General features: G+C 33.5%; 1 pseudogene; it reads right to left on the bottom strand.

Annotated features, from left to right (window-relative positions):
* Positions 1–3,946: 3,946 nt before the first annotated feature.
* On the bottom strand, positions 3,947–4,641 carry LOC103254597 (annotated as a pseudogene).
* Between the last annotated feature and the right edge of the window lie 11,651 nt (positions 4,642–16,292).

The raw sequence follows: 16,292 nt of genomic DNA on the forward strand, positions 1-16,292 counted from the left end.
ACATATTAAAAGATAGCTCCAAAGAGAAAGGATCAAAGAGAAAATCAAAACTTTGTTTTAGTATAAGAATAGCTCAAAATAAAGTCCATTTAGTTACTCTTAATTTTAAAGCCTTTAAAATATCTTTTAGCATAAAGTGGAAATATATAAAAGCTCATTGTTATCCTTAAAATCACATGAGGAGCCCAACAATGTCACTAAGCAGGCTTTTGCCTCCATTAATACCTCACAACTGTGATTCTTACCAGCTACTAAAAAAAAAAAAAAAAAAAAAAAGTGAAATTGATGGAACATATTGTCTATTCAAACTTAATTTTTTTTCAGTCAGCAACAACAAAAAAAGAATCATGTTAAAAGAGAAAGCTGAGCTGTTTCAGTAGATATTTTACTTGAATACCAGATAAATAGGAGACAGAATTTTAATTAAACTCTCCCTAGCCTCATCAGATTAACAGTGTTTAAAGCCGGTTTATTTATTGGAAAGGTCTGTCCTAGCTTTTCTGGATTAATCTCAATCATTTTCATTAGTGAAATCTTTAATCTGTTCTTTATTACAAATGGAAGGGGACAGATTCACATCTATTGAATCTGAGATATAATCTTGAATTTTAAACTACTTGGTGAATAATTTAAGCACAAACATATTACAAAATTTAAAGACATAGAGACCTAGAGTAATAATATAACTACATCGGTTTAATTTTATAGCATTTTGAAAGTGAATTTTATGTAATATTATAGAATACTAGTAGGAGCATGTGCTAGTATATGTGTGTATTTGTGTATATTTGACTGTGGGTATATTTTCTGATATTGTACCTTTCCAAGTGTATACATTTACATATAGTTAATAAATTAGGAATTAAGGATTCCCTTTCTAGAACTAACTTGAGAAATGTTTGGAATATTTTTATTATTTTTATATATGTCTCAAATATTCTCTTTATTTAATTTTCAACTTGAGGAAATTTTCTAGTCCAGAATTCATAATTTTTTAGTCCTAAGTTACAATTCACCATAGAGTACTCTCTGCGTTGTCCCTTTCATAATATACCCTTATTCAAATGTTTATGCAGCCTACTGAAATCAATTATTATATCAGATTTCATAGCTGAAGGCAAAGATTTTTTTCTCAGAAGAATCAAATATAACAAATTCTGGGTTAAACATGGAATCAATCATCTCATAATTAAATCTTTTAATTTTTTTTGCTTTGTTTTGTTTGTATGACTTGAAGAAGCTACTTCTTTCAGTTTGTGATTCATGATTTTTGAATGGATTCAAAGTATCTGCTTTGTTTACAAGAGTGTTGCATGATTAAAAAATTGTCAAAGAAAGTAGTTTAAAATAATACCTTATAATAAATATTCCTGAGAGAATTTTTGTATTGTTATTTGATGTGATTTTAAACAGCATATATCTAACATATCTAAACAGGAAAACTATTTTTGTTTTAGTATGTCAAAGATGTCTGGTTCATATAAAATAAAAAGATTCTACTATATAAAATGTTTATATTAGTTATTATTTATGCCAATTGATTGGATGGACTGGTTTCATTTTAAAAAATGAAGGATATGTTAAAACACATTTCTACAATATACTGAAAAACCAATCTAATTTATCTGTTTAAAAAATGAGCCGGGCTCGGTGGCTCAGCCTGTAATCCCGCGCCTTTGGGAGGCTGAGGTGAGTGGATTGCCTGAGCCCACGGGTTCGAGACCCGCCTGGGCAGCGAGACCTCATCTCTACAATAAATCAAAAAATCAGCCGGGCATGGTAGCGCATGCCTGTAATTCCGGCTACTTGGAAGGCTGAGGCGGAAGGATCGCCGGAGCCCAGCAGGTCGAGGCTGCGGTGGCCGGGAGCGGCCACTGCACTCCAGTCTGGGCGACAGAGTGAGACTCCAACTCAAACAAAAAAAAAAATTAAGGATATGTTAAAATAGATCTTTATAATATACTGAAAAATCTATTTAATTTATCTGTTAAATTAATATGATTTATTATGAGTAAGAGGACTAAAAAAAATTATATTTTTGCTATTAGCCTGCAGTACTTTTTAAATGTGTTTTCTCTTTTCCTTTCCTTGGTCATCCTCTTTCTTCTTCCAGGTGCTATCTGTGCAACTTTGGGCAAATTGATTCCTTTCCCTAAATTTATATATGAAGAAGGGATAGTAATTTTTCTTCTCAGAATTGTTTGCAACAATATGTGAATATTGAAAAGCATTTAGAAGCCGGGCTCAGTGGCTCAGCCTGGAATCCCGCGCCTTTGGGAGGCTGAGGTGAGTGGATTGCCTGAGCCCGCGGGTTTGAGACCCGCCTGGGCGGCGAGACCTCATCTCCACAATAAATCAAAAAATCAAGCGGGCGTGGTAGTGCATGCCTGTAATTCCGTCTACTCAGAAGGCTGAGGTGGAAGGATCGCCGGAGCCCAGCAGGTCGAGGCTGCGGTGGCCAGGAGCAGCCACTGCACTCCAGTTTGGGCGACAGAGTGAGACTCCAACTCAAAAAAAAAAGAAAGAAAAGCATTTAGAACAGCGCCTGGCAGCAAAAAGTTCTCCAAACTTTTAGCATAAGTAGTTGAAAATCAACCATGATAAATTGGTTTCAATATTTGTTAGCACCATTATTCTTTTTCTTTTTTTTTGAGTTGGAGTCTCAATTAGATACAAAGGATCATTTTATTTCTGAGATATATGAGAAAACGCCCTCCAAAAATATACGTGTGTGTGTTACTCTATTTCCTTAGTCTGCCAGCAATTTAAAAAAGTGTAGCTGGCTATGTATGCTGGTCATTTGCCAATAAAACATTATTCTGTGTCTTGAGTATATAGATATCAGAGCATTCATATAGGAGACAATTTATCCAAATTCTAATCTACATTTCCTTTTTTTTTCTTTCAACATTTTACTTCTTAATTTCTGAAATACAAATCAAAATATATTTTTGTTATATGTCATTTTAACAAGTCTGACAGTTTTTTCCATACAAGTGCTTTAAAACGTCTTCTTTAGAAATCATACATTTTTGGCGGGGAGAGAAAAATGGCTCATGAGAAAAATACTAAGCTACATGGGCCATTATTTTTCATGATTTTAATGCCTACCCTCCAACTTAAAGTTTAGGCCACAAAAATATTTAAGTATTCCTCCTATCATAAAAATAAATTAAATATCACTGTAGGAAAAAAAAGAAATATTTGTCATAGATTCGAGTGTACTTGAAAAACAAGTTAGGATGTGTTTCAACTGTACAGAGGAACATTCTAAAAGCTACCTAGAACCAAACTGGCAGAACAATTGGCCTGCTGCTAGCCGGGCTCTCCTGCCTCAAATGGGGATAGAAGGTGCATGAGAGGATGTTAAAGACTCACAAAATCCACAGAATCACTCTAAATTAGCTAAATTCAATTCAGAAGAATACATGATGACAGTGGAACAATCACAACAGTTAATCAATACCTGGAAAGCAAGCTCCAAGCTTAGAATGATTATCTCAACAGGAACAACAGTCAACATGTTTATAAAACTTGAAGGTGGCTTGGCGCAGTGGCTCACGCCTATAATCCCAGCACTTTGGGAGGCTGAGGTGAGAGGATTGCCTGAGTCTGCGGGTTCAAGACCAGCCTGGGCAACTTGGTGAGACCTCTCTCTACAATAAATCAAAAAATTAACCAGGTGTGATAGTGCACGCCTGTAGTTCCAGCTACTTGGAAGGCTGAGGCGGAAGGGTTGCCTGAGCCCAGCAGGTAGAGGCTGTGGTGGTCAGGGGCGTGCCACTGCACTCTAGCCTGGGTGATAGAGTGAGACTCTAACTCAAAAAAAAAAAAAAAAAAGACCTTGCATGTGAGAAAATTGCATCATTGATAGATGATGTCTTGCATACAAGTATATTAGTTTTCAGGACACTGGGGACAACAACAACACAAACTGAGAATGTAGTCAGTTGCTTAACCTTCCACCCATTCTCTTGAGTATTAGACCCAGGCCACCTTTGGCCACTTGCAGAGGTCTTTTCTTCTTTATTCTCAGTATAAATGCTTGCTCCTTGTTACTAGAGGGTCACCAACAGTTTTGCTTCTTCCACCCTCTACTCATCACAGACTAGTATAGAGGAGCGCTGCCCTCGATGCCTTGGATGTTTGTGGATGCTTTTATAGTACAGAGGGATATGAATCATCTTCAGGTTACCCTTGGCTGCTACCAGGTTGACGGCTGTACCCTCATAATGGTTTTTAGCATCTGGATTAGCCCCACCCTCTAGTAACAAGACAGTAATTCCCTGTCTATTTTTGGAAGCCACATTATGCAGGGGAGTACAGCCGTTTTGACTGACAGCATTCACTTGAGCACCTTTTCCCAGAAGGGCTTTTACTATCTCATCCCAGCCAGCAGAAATAGCAATATGAAGAGCAGACAAAGCTGCATCGTTTTTATAATTCACTAGCACTCCAAGCTGCAACAAAGATTCAACAATTTCGGTATCCAACTGAGCATGCCCAATGCAATACAATTCTGCTGTCCTGGTCAGTTTTAGTAGTCAGGGATTTATTGGCCAGGATCCTCTCCTTCAACTCCTCAAGCTTCCCGCATTAGGCCAGGTTGCAGACCAAGAGTTTAGACACACATCCCTCCATTTTGCTTTCCCAAGATCTCCATGAAGCACGAGTAACGCCCCCAATCTACTATTAGTTCTGAATGTGATGTCTTTAATGTGGTAGAGTCTGCTCTTTTGCCTGTAATTAATATTTTAAATACAAAATATTTATATGTAAAAATAAGTTAGTACACATTTTAATAACACAAAAATAATACTGGAACCACAGTTTGTTCTCATTAGGGAGATTTTTAGCAAGGAAAATGACTAATGAATCATTTTCCTACCTCAAATATGTTAATGAATGAGAGTGTACTTTTTTTAATGAAAGGTCCGTAAAAAAATATTTAACCCAAATTTCCAATTAAAATAATCTTTATTATTTAGTCTAGTGAGAAGTTCAAAGTCATGATTATATCCTACTTTCTCTTGATGGATTTGCACTCTTTTTTATTTGGATATCTTAAATTATTTGTCTTTTTAAACAGAAATTGTGTTATATGATGTTCTTTTAGCAATAAGCAATGCATTGGAGTTCATTAATTTCTGTTTCTCTTTTTTTTCTACCAACAACATCACTGATTGTGGTTCATCTATATTAGTACAACTTGATCCATGGTAGAGCCTTAACAAAATTAAGATTCATTTTCTCGCATTATCTGACTATTATGAGAAATCAATTTATAGTCTCTATAGATTAGGAATATAGTCACTCAATATGTAATTTGTCGAGCAAGTTATTGTGTGACAATTAGGTTACTTAGTTTTCAACTTGAATTTTTCTGACTCAGATCAGTATTCTAGAACAAATTTGTATTCTGGAACAAGTTCATTTGTTTTTCTCATAATTCCTCCCCTTAGAAAGATCGACAGGTTCTCAAGTATAACCAGAAATTTGGATAATATTGAAGCAACTTTACACCTGCATCAATCAGAATGATGGGAGTCAGGGTTACAACTTCTTGAGAAAACTTATAGTTAAATATCTGCATATGGTTAATTGGTCTACTTCATCTAAAAAGAACAAGATCCTCACCAAAATTAGTCTTATCACAAATAGAATTCAAATGTAGAGGAAAATGCAGTGTAATGCAAGAATGTTATGCAAATCTCCTTCCTTTTCTATACATGTTCTTCGTGAAGTGATAAAGTGGGTGATATGCGTGACCACCTTTTCAGATTCAACATTCTCATTACTTGTAATTAATCATCTTACTCTAGTTATTTTTTTCCACTATTAGACAAGACAGGAAAGACAACATAGATCCACAAATACTTAATTTATTTCTAATGAATATGAACCAAGTCAGTGGGAAATTTATCAGTTTTACAATTTCATAATAAATTTGTTATTCAAAATATTTTCCTTGTAATCTGATGTTTTGCCACATACACTGCTTTGAAACTTACCTGTCTTTCCCTTCCATGTTTAAGATAGCTAATCCACATGTTGCTTTTCTTTTAATTATAACTGATTCCATGTACATTTTCTGCATATTATCATAATCAGGAAGTGGGGAGGGTTTCTGTATGACTTATTATGTCTATATGTGTTTAAATCTTAACTGTCACCTCACTTATAGTTGCAAGAATATAAATATCCTATAGTCCTTATCATAGTGTTTTATTTTCTCATTTTTCTTCATACTCTGGCTGATGTATAGACATTTTCTAAATTTACTAACATAACTAGTTGTGATACTAAAATTTCTTTCTACAGTAAAATAGATGTCCCTTTATAATATTTACTCGGGTAGATTGAATTATTTTCCACCAAAACTTATATCCACCAGGAACTTGTGACTGTTACAAGGCTGCTATAGATATAATTCAGTTAAGGTACTAGAGATGAGTTAATCTTGGATTTATGAAGGGATCATCCCAAACTCAATGACAGATATCCTTATAAGAGAAAGATAGTGGGAAATTTAACATTCAAAGACACAGGGGAGTAGGCCATATGAAGATGAAAGCAGAGATCTAGCTTATGCAAAACAATGAACACCTAGAGCCAGGAGCAACTGGGAGAGACAAGAAAGAATTCCTTCCTGGGAGGCAGAGTGGCCCTGCTTGCATTTTGATTTCAGACTTCTAGACATTTCCAGAACTGTGAGATAACAAAATTTCTATTTATTTTAAGCCATCAAAATTGTAGTATGCTTTAGCAACTCTAGAAGACAAATGTACCACCACTCAAAGTGAAGATTCCTTGAAAGGTTGTGATTGGATATTTGGATATATATGTTAAGAAATAATATGAAAAATTATAATCAAATTTTAGACCATTACTCTTAGCAAGAACTGTTTCTGAAATTATTTTTATATTAATATATAATTATTTGATATTTGCAACAGCAAACCATGCTTACTTACATATTCATTAGATCTATTTTATTGGAAAATTTAAAATGATATCAATTCTAGAATGTACTAGAAACACCCAGGAATGTCAGAAAAGGGAGAGGGAATTAGAACAGGATAGACTCATATAGATGGTATAAAACCTGTTGAAAATATAGTTACAAAAATATTTACTAGATGATTTACTCAACATTTTATGTTGAGTAACCATGTTCCTGGTCCATAGATCTTTATGACCTACATTCTTACGATCGTGAGATGACGTGAGAAAGCCAATTCTAATTTTGGAAAAGAAGAATGATTCTACAGAGCATGTACTGGTTTATCATCATTTCATCAGTGAGTTATGTATATGGAATAGAGATACCCTTTAAAAAAGATACACATTTTCATAATTTGAAAAAACATTTTAGCCTTATTGCAAACACAGACAAATGTAAATAAGCACTGCACAACTAGACAAAAGAATAACCAATCACACACCATTTCTTTTGAACATTCTCAGCTACATTTTCATGCTTCATGTAGTCACATGTCTTCTGAATGAACAAAATCCACTTCTGAGCCATTGCAATTGGTGATTTAAGATTTAGATTTTGTATTTATGCACGCACACCACCCATTTAAAATATTAGCTATATATATACTTTTAAACTCTGGGAGAAATCTCTTCCCTCTTTTCAGGTTTGGAACACAAGAAAGATCTTTTACTTTATTGTCCTATTAAGTGAAGATCTTCTTTCACACACAAAATCCAGTACTTGGGGTTTTAGCCACTGCCCTGTGTTTTGACTGTGAAATGTTAATCTGTTTGCTGTTGATAGAGATTACAGTAGGGAGAGCCAGGGCAGTTTCAGTCAGGTCCTGACACCCTGGCATGCAGCCTGACTGGATATTGCAAGGCTCTAAATCTGCCTGTCAGGAAATGGGACACAAAGGTAACAACTGCCAGTTAAATCAAATTGCTTAGAGTAAATTGGACAAATTTTGTTAGCCTCTTGCCTACCCTGGCTCAGAGCCACATCAGCAAGGGCAATGATGTTAAGCTTGGAATTGAACTTGTGACTGAACAAAACTAATTCAGTAGATGCTTCCAGCAACTATGTTAGGCTGATTAAAAGCAGCTCCATGGTCAACTCAAATTGTTTTATATATTGATGTTTTGTTGTCGCCAAATGAGTCGTAGCTTCCTGGAGAATAGGGACAGAGTTTCAGACAGCAGTGTTTCATTCAGATTATTGAGCAGAGTGCTAGGCATATAAAAATACACTATTTATAGTGCTTGAATAAAACTAGAATAAATTGTTACTTCAGTTCAAACAAGTTTTGTTGACTTGAGCATTTTCTTTAATTACAAAAACAAAGTAATGTATTACAGATATGCTTTCTTAAGTTATGAATGCGTATGTGCAATTTGGTATATACTTTATCAGTTAAGCTGCCCAAATCCTTAAAAACAGGCAAGACAAGAGATTCAACACCATTAATAATGTTCTTGTTAGGAATCTATTCTTATTGTTGAGGAGAAATTCCTTTTGGCAAGAAAGAGAATACTACTAAAATAAGCTACTTTTTCTCTATTTCTAGCCTGCCACATGTTAGAGATATGTCATGGTATATGAAACAAGGTTATTGGTCAGTTATTAATGAAAGTGATAAATGCCATACCTTCACATATTCACTTCTACAGAAGTTGTAAATATATTTGCATTACTTATTATTTTTGTAGTAAATTATATGGGAATGGATAAAACATTCATTTATCTTTCACATGAAAACCACTTTCTCCTTTCAATAAGTTTCTGTAGTTAGGAATTACATTTAAAACGTGTACAAAAACAAAAATTTCAACAAGTCACAAAACAAAAACAAAATAATACCTCAAGTTAATTTCTTCCAAAAAATTGTCTAAAATATTTCCTTTCAAGATTTTACTTAAATACTAAAGAAATCTTTCATTTGTTATTAATCTCACATCCATGCTATCAACGAGTTGTATACTTTTATTTTAATTTTTGTTTTTAATTTAGTTCAAGGTTGTTACACTTATTATTCTTTTTTTAATTAGTAAATCTAGTACCCAACAAATAGTATTGTTTCATTTTGGAAGAAAAAATATGGAAGATATCTTAGATTAGGCATCACAAAGGTTATTCTAGGCATGAACAGAACATTCACAAAAGCATAAATAACTCAAATTAAGTGGTTTCAGATATTTAATTACCTGAATATTAAGGCTGGTTTTATGAATTAGTTTGTTTAAACAAAAAAATTATGGAATATTTCATTATAGAACTTAAACTTCTCAGGACTTATGATTAGTTTGGATCATTGACCTTCAGAGCCATCTATATCTGTTTTAAGTAATTTCAAGTATAAAAATTCTATTTTGGAGCAATTTTAAGGTTCTCACTTCAATGAGGAGTGCCAAAAGACACTCATTTAGTTGGTATCTCCTTCATGTCACCAAACTTTATCATATCAATGTTTTTCAGCTAACTTCCAACTGTCCACATATTGTATTTGCCTGAGTTTTTTTCTGGTACCACAGAAGGAACCTCTGCTTGAGAAAGTGCTGAGTGAAAATGCTCTCTACTCCCCACCCACAGGAAGAAGCTTCCTACTATTGACTTGGTGTCTAAGATACCACAGCTTCTTCTCCTCAGGTGGGATAGTTCAGATGTTTGTGTTTTGTATCATTTTTCATTGTCTTCTCACAAGATGAAGTTTCAGTAATCCACTCTGGCAATTAGCTCCATTGCATGCCCTGTGTCTTAGTCACTCCAGGCTGCTGTGACAAAGTGCTATAGATTAGTTGGGTTAGACACAACAGAAATTTATTTCTCACAGTTGTGGAGACTGGGAAGAAGAGATCAGGGTGCCGGCATGGTTGCATTCTAGTGAGTAACCTCTTCTGGGTTGTAGACTGCTATAGTCTCCTTGTATTCTCACATGGTGAAAGAAGATAATTCTCTTGTATCTTTTTTAATGGTATTCAGATCATAAAAGTTCTGCTCTCATAAACCAACCACTCCTCTAAAGTTTCTACCTCTTAGTATCATCTCATTGGAACTTAGTATTTAAACATATGCATTTGCAAGTAAATACACATTGTTATCCCATACAATTTTATTGGCCATCTTGCATTCTGTTATGTCACTTTTCTCATTGTCAGTTGTTTCTTCAACTTACCAAATAAACTACATTTAAGTCCTTATGCCAGAATCTACTTTAAAGAGCACCCAAACCAAGACACTGAAGTTCTTGTAAGGAGAATTTTGTGTTGCTGTTATCAGTTATACCATAAGATATTTATTACATGTTTATAGTATGCCAGAACTGTAATTCTAAAAATATATCAATTGGGGAAGAATTAACATTATTAAAATGACCATACTATCCAAAGTAATCTGCAGATTCAATGCAATTCCTATCAAACTGCCAACATCTTTTTTCACAGAATTAGAAAAAAAAAAAATCTAAAATTTGTATGGCATAAAAAAAAGAGCCTGGATAGCCAAGGCAATCCTAAACAAAAAGAGCAAAGCTGAAGGCATCAAATTATCTGACCTCAAATTATACTGCAAGGCAATAGTAATCAAAACAGCATGGTGCTGGTACAAGGAGAGACACATGGACCAATAGAACAGAATAGAAAGTACTGAAATAAAACCAAATACTTATAATCATCTGCTCTTCCAAAAAGCAGTAAAAAACATACACTGAAGAGAGGACACTCTATTCAACAAGTGGTGCTGGTAACATTAGACAATCACATACAGAAAAAAGAAACATGATCCCTGTCTCTCACCATATACAAAAACAAAAACAAACAAATAAACAAAAAAACAAAGCAAACAAACAAAAATCTCAAGATTTTTGATTTTTGTCAGTCCTGAAATCATAAAAATCCTAGAATAAAACCTAAGAAAAATTCTACTGGACACTGGCCCAGGCAAAGAAATTATAGCTCAAACCTAAAAAGTAAATGCAACAAAAACAAACATAAGTAAGTGGGACTTAATTAAAATAAAAAAGCTTATTCACAGCAATATAAATAGTCAACAGAGCAATTAGACAACCTATATTATGGGAGAAAATATTTGTAAAACATCTGACAAAGAAATAACATTCAGAATCTACAAAGAGCTCAAACAAATTAGCAAGAAAAAAAGGAGCAACTTCATTAAAAAGTGGGAAAATAACATGAACAGGCATCTCTGAGAAGAAGATATACAAATGCCCAAAAACGTGAAAAATCACTCAACATCAGTAATCATCAGGGAAATTCAAGTTAAATCCGTGATAAAAATTTCACCTTACAACAGTCAGAATGGCCATTATTAAATAATTTAAAAGCAATTTTACAAGTAGACCTGGAGGTGGTGAAGAAGGAACTCATACACTTTTTGTAGGAATGTAATGTAGTATAACTTCTATGGGCATCAGTGTGGAGATTTCTCAAAGAAATAGAAGTACACAATGCAATATTACACAGCCATAAAGAAGGGCAAAATTATGAGCTTCACAGCATCTTGGACAGACTATGAGTCTATAATCCTAAGTGATCTATCACAGAAACAAAGAAATGTGTACCACATGCTCTCACTCGTAAGTGGACCTTGAACAATTATCATATACTATAAGAAAGGGATTGGCAGTAATGGGAACTGCTGGGGGGGGGGTGGGGATTGGCAGGGAAGCTGTCAGCTGCCAGGGGAGAGGGATCACAGCTAATCAACAAGGGTACCTGCATAATGAATATTTGTATACCTAACCCTGAATTATACCTCACATCTTTAAAATTGAAAATTAAAAATAAATAAAAATATATTTAAAACAGAAGTAGATCTACCATTTGCCTTAACAATTCCACTACTTAGTATTTACCCAAAGGAAGAGAGGTTGTCATACAAAAAAGACACCTGCACTCACATGTTTATAGCAGCATCATTCACAATTGCAAAGATATGAAATCAACCTAATGTCCACTGTGGATAATATAAATGTGATACACACACCATAGAATACTTGTCAGCCATAAGAAAGAACAAAATAATATTATTTGCAGTAACTTGATTGAATTGGAGAACATTATCCTAAGTGAAGTAATGCAGGAACAGAAAACCAAGCACCGTATGTTCTCAATGATAAGCAAAGGCTAATCTCAATATCTGTAAAGACATACAGAATGGCATAATGATCGTTGGGATTCAGAAGAGGGAATATGGGAAAGAGGGACAGATGAAAAATTACCTCTCCAGTACAATATGCATTAATAGGAGTGATGGGTACACTTAATTCCCAGATTCCTTCACAACTAAACAAAGCAGCCGTGTCCCCAAAAACCTTTGTACATCTAAAGCAATTAAAATAAAGAAGATTTAAAAATACACACACACACGCACACACAAACACATATATATGTATACATACACAACTATACGTCAATTGGGTAGACAGTATTCATATTCTGCAGGGAAAGAGAACAAGACGTGGATCTGACACTTGAAAATAAAATTAGGATTCAAATAAAGAGTAGTCAATTCTAAAAGCAGTATAATTAAAAGTCATGCTCTAATCATCTCATAATACTGTATTATTTAAGACTATATTAACTTAATATATATGTAAATATGTGTATATACACACATATGCTAATACTCAAAATCTCTTTAAAAACCCCCTTTTAAGAATTTAGCAGCAGAAACTATGTAAAAAAATTTCTCAGATAAAAAAATTAAATAGATTTTATATCTATCATTTATGTCTTTTTGGGAAGGCCTTGATTCCCATTTGATTTGTGGTATATAATTCCATATATATAATACTATGTACATACTTGCTTTATTTTACTTTATGACATTTTAGTTTTATTTAATAATACAATTACTATTCATTAGTCAACTACCTGAAACTGAGATTAAAACCAATACTATCAACTGACACTTTCTATAGAACATAATTCTCCCTTACCTACCTGATGACCCACACCTCAAAGCAATAGTCATTATAAATTTTATGCCAATATTTCTCTTTCCTGCTCCTTTTCAAGTGTTCTTGTTTGTAAAATTAAAACTGCAAACTTTTTTGAAAGATTATTATATCATATGTTCTTATTTGGAAGGTTTTTGTTTGTTTGTTTGTTTTATATAACATTATGTTTTTAAGGTATATCCATGTTGCTGCATACACTTTGTTTCATTAATTTTACTGTGCTGCAATCTATCATGTGAATATGAAACAAGCTATTTTTTCATAGGCTGCCGATGGGAGCTTGAGAGCTTTTGCTATTATGAACAGTGTTTCTATGAAACTTTTTTCTACATGCTTTCCAACTAACACATGTTGAATTGTCTCCTGGGACTATATCCATGTATGAAATTCCTGGATATGTGAATGTAACTATTTGAGATAATGGCAAAATGTTCCCAAAGGAACTACCCCAATTTTAAATCCTAGCGTCAAAGTAAGAAAATCATATAATCTACACAATTTAACATTTGCTATTTTGGGGATCTTTGTGATAATTAAATAATTTTTTGAAATGTTATCCCATATTGTTCTTATAAAATGTAATATCTAATTTCTACTCTATTGTTGACTGATATAAAAAATTTACCCTTAAAAGAGGAATCTATAAAAGAAATCTTTAACAAACCTAATAAAGTTTCACCAGAAGTCTTAGCGTAAGATCAAGATATTTTCTTGCTGATTTGTTTGAGTTCTCTGAAGATTTCAAGTATTAGTCCTTTATCAGATGTATAGTTTGCAAATATTTTCCATTATTCTGTAGGTTGCCTGGTTATTCTGTTGATTATTCATTTTGCAGTGAAGAAGTTTTTTAGTTTAATAAAGTTCCACTTGTTAACTTTGTTGTTTTTGCTTTTGGGGCCTTTGCCATAAATTCCTTGACTGGGCTGATGTCCAGAGGAGTGTTTCCTAGGTTTTCTACTAGAATTTTTATGGTTTTAGGTCTGACATTTAAGTCTTTAAGGCATCTTGAGTTAATTTTTGTATATGGTGAAAGATAAGAATCAAGGTACTTCTGCATGAAGCTATCCAATTTTTGCAGCACCATTCGTTGAATAAGGTGTCTCTTCCTTGGTGTATGTTTTTGTCTATTTTGTTGAAGATCAGTTGGTTGTAGATGCTTGGATTTATTTTTGAATTCTCTATTGTGTTCCACTGGTTCATGTTTCTGCTCTTATACCAGTACCATGCTGTTTCAGTTACTATAACCTTGTAGTATAATTTGAAGTCGGGTAATGTGATGCTTCCAGGTTTGTTCTTTTTGCTTAGGATTGCCTTGGCTAGTCAAGGTCTTTTTTGATTCTATATGAATTCCATAAGTTTTTCTAATTCTGTGGGGAAAAAATGTGGGGAGTTTGATAGAGATTGTGTTGAATCTGTAGATTACTTTGAGTAGTGTGGTCATTAACAATGCTGATTCTTCCAATCCATGAGCATGGGGTGCTTTTTTCCATTTGTTTGAGTTCTCTACAATTCATTTCATCAGCTTTTTTATAGTTCACATTGTAGATATCTTTCACTTCCTTGGTTAAATATATCCCTAGGTATTTTAGTTTTTTGGCAGATATTGTCAATGAGTTTGAGTACTTGATTTGATTCTCAGCTTGGTTACTATTGGTGTATAGAAAAATAGGCAACCAATATTTTAATATCTCTCAAAAGAAGATATACAAATGGCTTAAAAAGCATATGAAAAAATTCTGAAGATTACTGTTCATCAGGAGAATTCAAATTAAAAATATTACCTGACAATAGTCAAAAAGGCTACTATTTAGAAATCAAAAATCAATAATATATTTGGCATGGAATCAGTGAAAAGGGAATTCATATACACTATCAATGGGAATGTAAATTAGTACAATATATATAAAAATTGGTATGGAGAATTCTCAAAGAATTAAAAGTATATCTATCAGTAAATCCAATAGTCCCACTACTTGGTATCTACTCAAAGGAAAAGATGTCATTATACAAAAAAGACCCTTTTCCCACATGTTTGTAGAAGCACAATTCACAAAGATGTGGAATCAACCTAAGTGCCCATCAACTGAACAGTGGATAATAAAATTATGCACACACACACACACACACACACAATGGTGTATTATTCATCCATAAAAAGCATGAAATAATGTCTTTTGCAGCAAGTTGGATGGCATTGGAGAACATCATACTAAGTGAAATAACACAGAAATGAAAAACCAAACAAGGCATCTTCTCATTTGTAAGTGGGAGCTAATCTAAGGATCGACAAGTGCACATAGAGTGCCCCTTTGAATGGATAATGGAGACTTGGGAGGGTAAAGCAGGAAGGGGAAAGAAATGAAAAATCACCTATTTAGTTCACTTTGCACAAGTAGGGAATGGTTGATACCCTTAAAGACCAGACTTCTCCACTATATAATGCATCCATGTAAATAAAAAACCTTTATACCCACTAAATGCATTGAAATACAAAATAAAGAAATGGAAAAGAATAATCACTCTTCCTGAAAATTGAAATTAAAGAAAACAATCAAAAAATCAAGTTATAGCAGTTAATTTTAATTTATAAATCAGAAATTAATAATTATAATAAAATATATTATTTAATATATAATTTACCTAGAAACAAATCTAACAAAAGATGTGCAATGTCTGTGCATAGGAGATGCCAAAAATTTACTAAAAGTCAATAAGAAAAAAATCCAAATTAATGGAGAACATTTCATGCTCACAGGTAAGAAGCCTTAATATAAGAATGATTAGAATGTTAGTAAAGGTTATTTATAGAGTCAATACAGTGCTAGTCAAAATACCATCAGTATTTTTGTTATTACTCTTGAAAAGACCTAGAACAATTATAATACTATAAGAAAGGGATTGACAGTAGTGGGAAACTGTCAGGGGAGGGGGGCGGGATTGGCAGTTGAGGGAAGCTGCTAGGAGAGAGAGGGGCATACCTCATCAACTAGGGTACCTGCATAATCAGCGTTTGTATACCTAATCCTGAATTGTACCCCACATCTTTATAATAAAACAAAATAAATTAAAAAAGAAAAAAGAAAAGTTATATTAAAGTAAGTATAAAAAATTAAATAGTCAGTAGTAGCCAAGGCACTTAGAAGGAGAAAAAATAAGGATGAAAATCTGCCCTAGCAGATATAAAAACTTATTAAAAATATTTAGTAATAAAATGACATGGTATTAGAGTAGCAAAAGAAAACAATAGAATAAACAATAAGACCAAAAGTGATCCCTGAAGTCCACAAGAATGAGAAGTGTCAAAACAAATCTTTAAAACATTGAAATGAAGGA

The sequence above is a fragment of the Carlito syrichta genome, unplaced genomic scaffold (assembly GCF_000164805.1).
Source record: "Carlito syrichta isolate Samal-C Ts95f unplaced genomic scaffold, Tarsius_syrichta-2.0.1 Scaffold286963, whole genome shotgun sequence".
NCBI classification, from domain to species: Eukaryota; Metazoa; Chordata; class Mammalia; order Primates; family Tarsiidae; genus Carlito; species Carlito syrichta.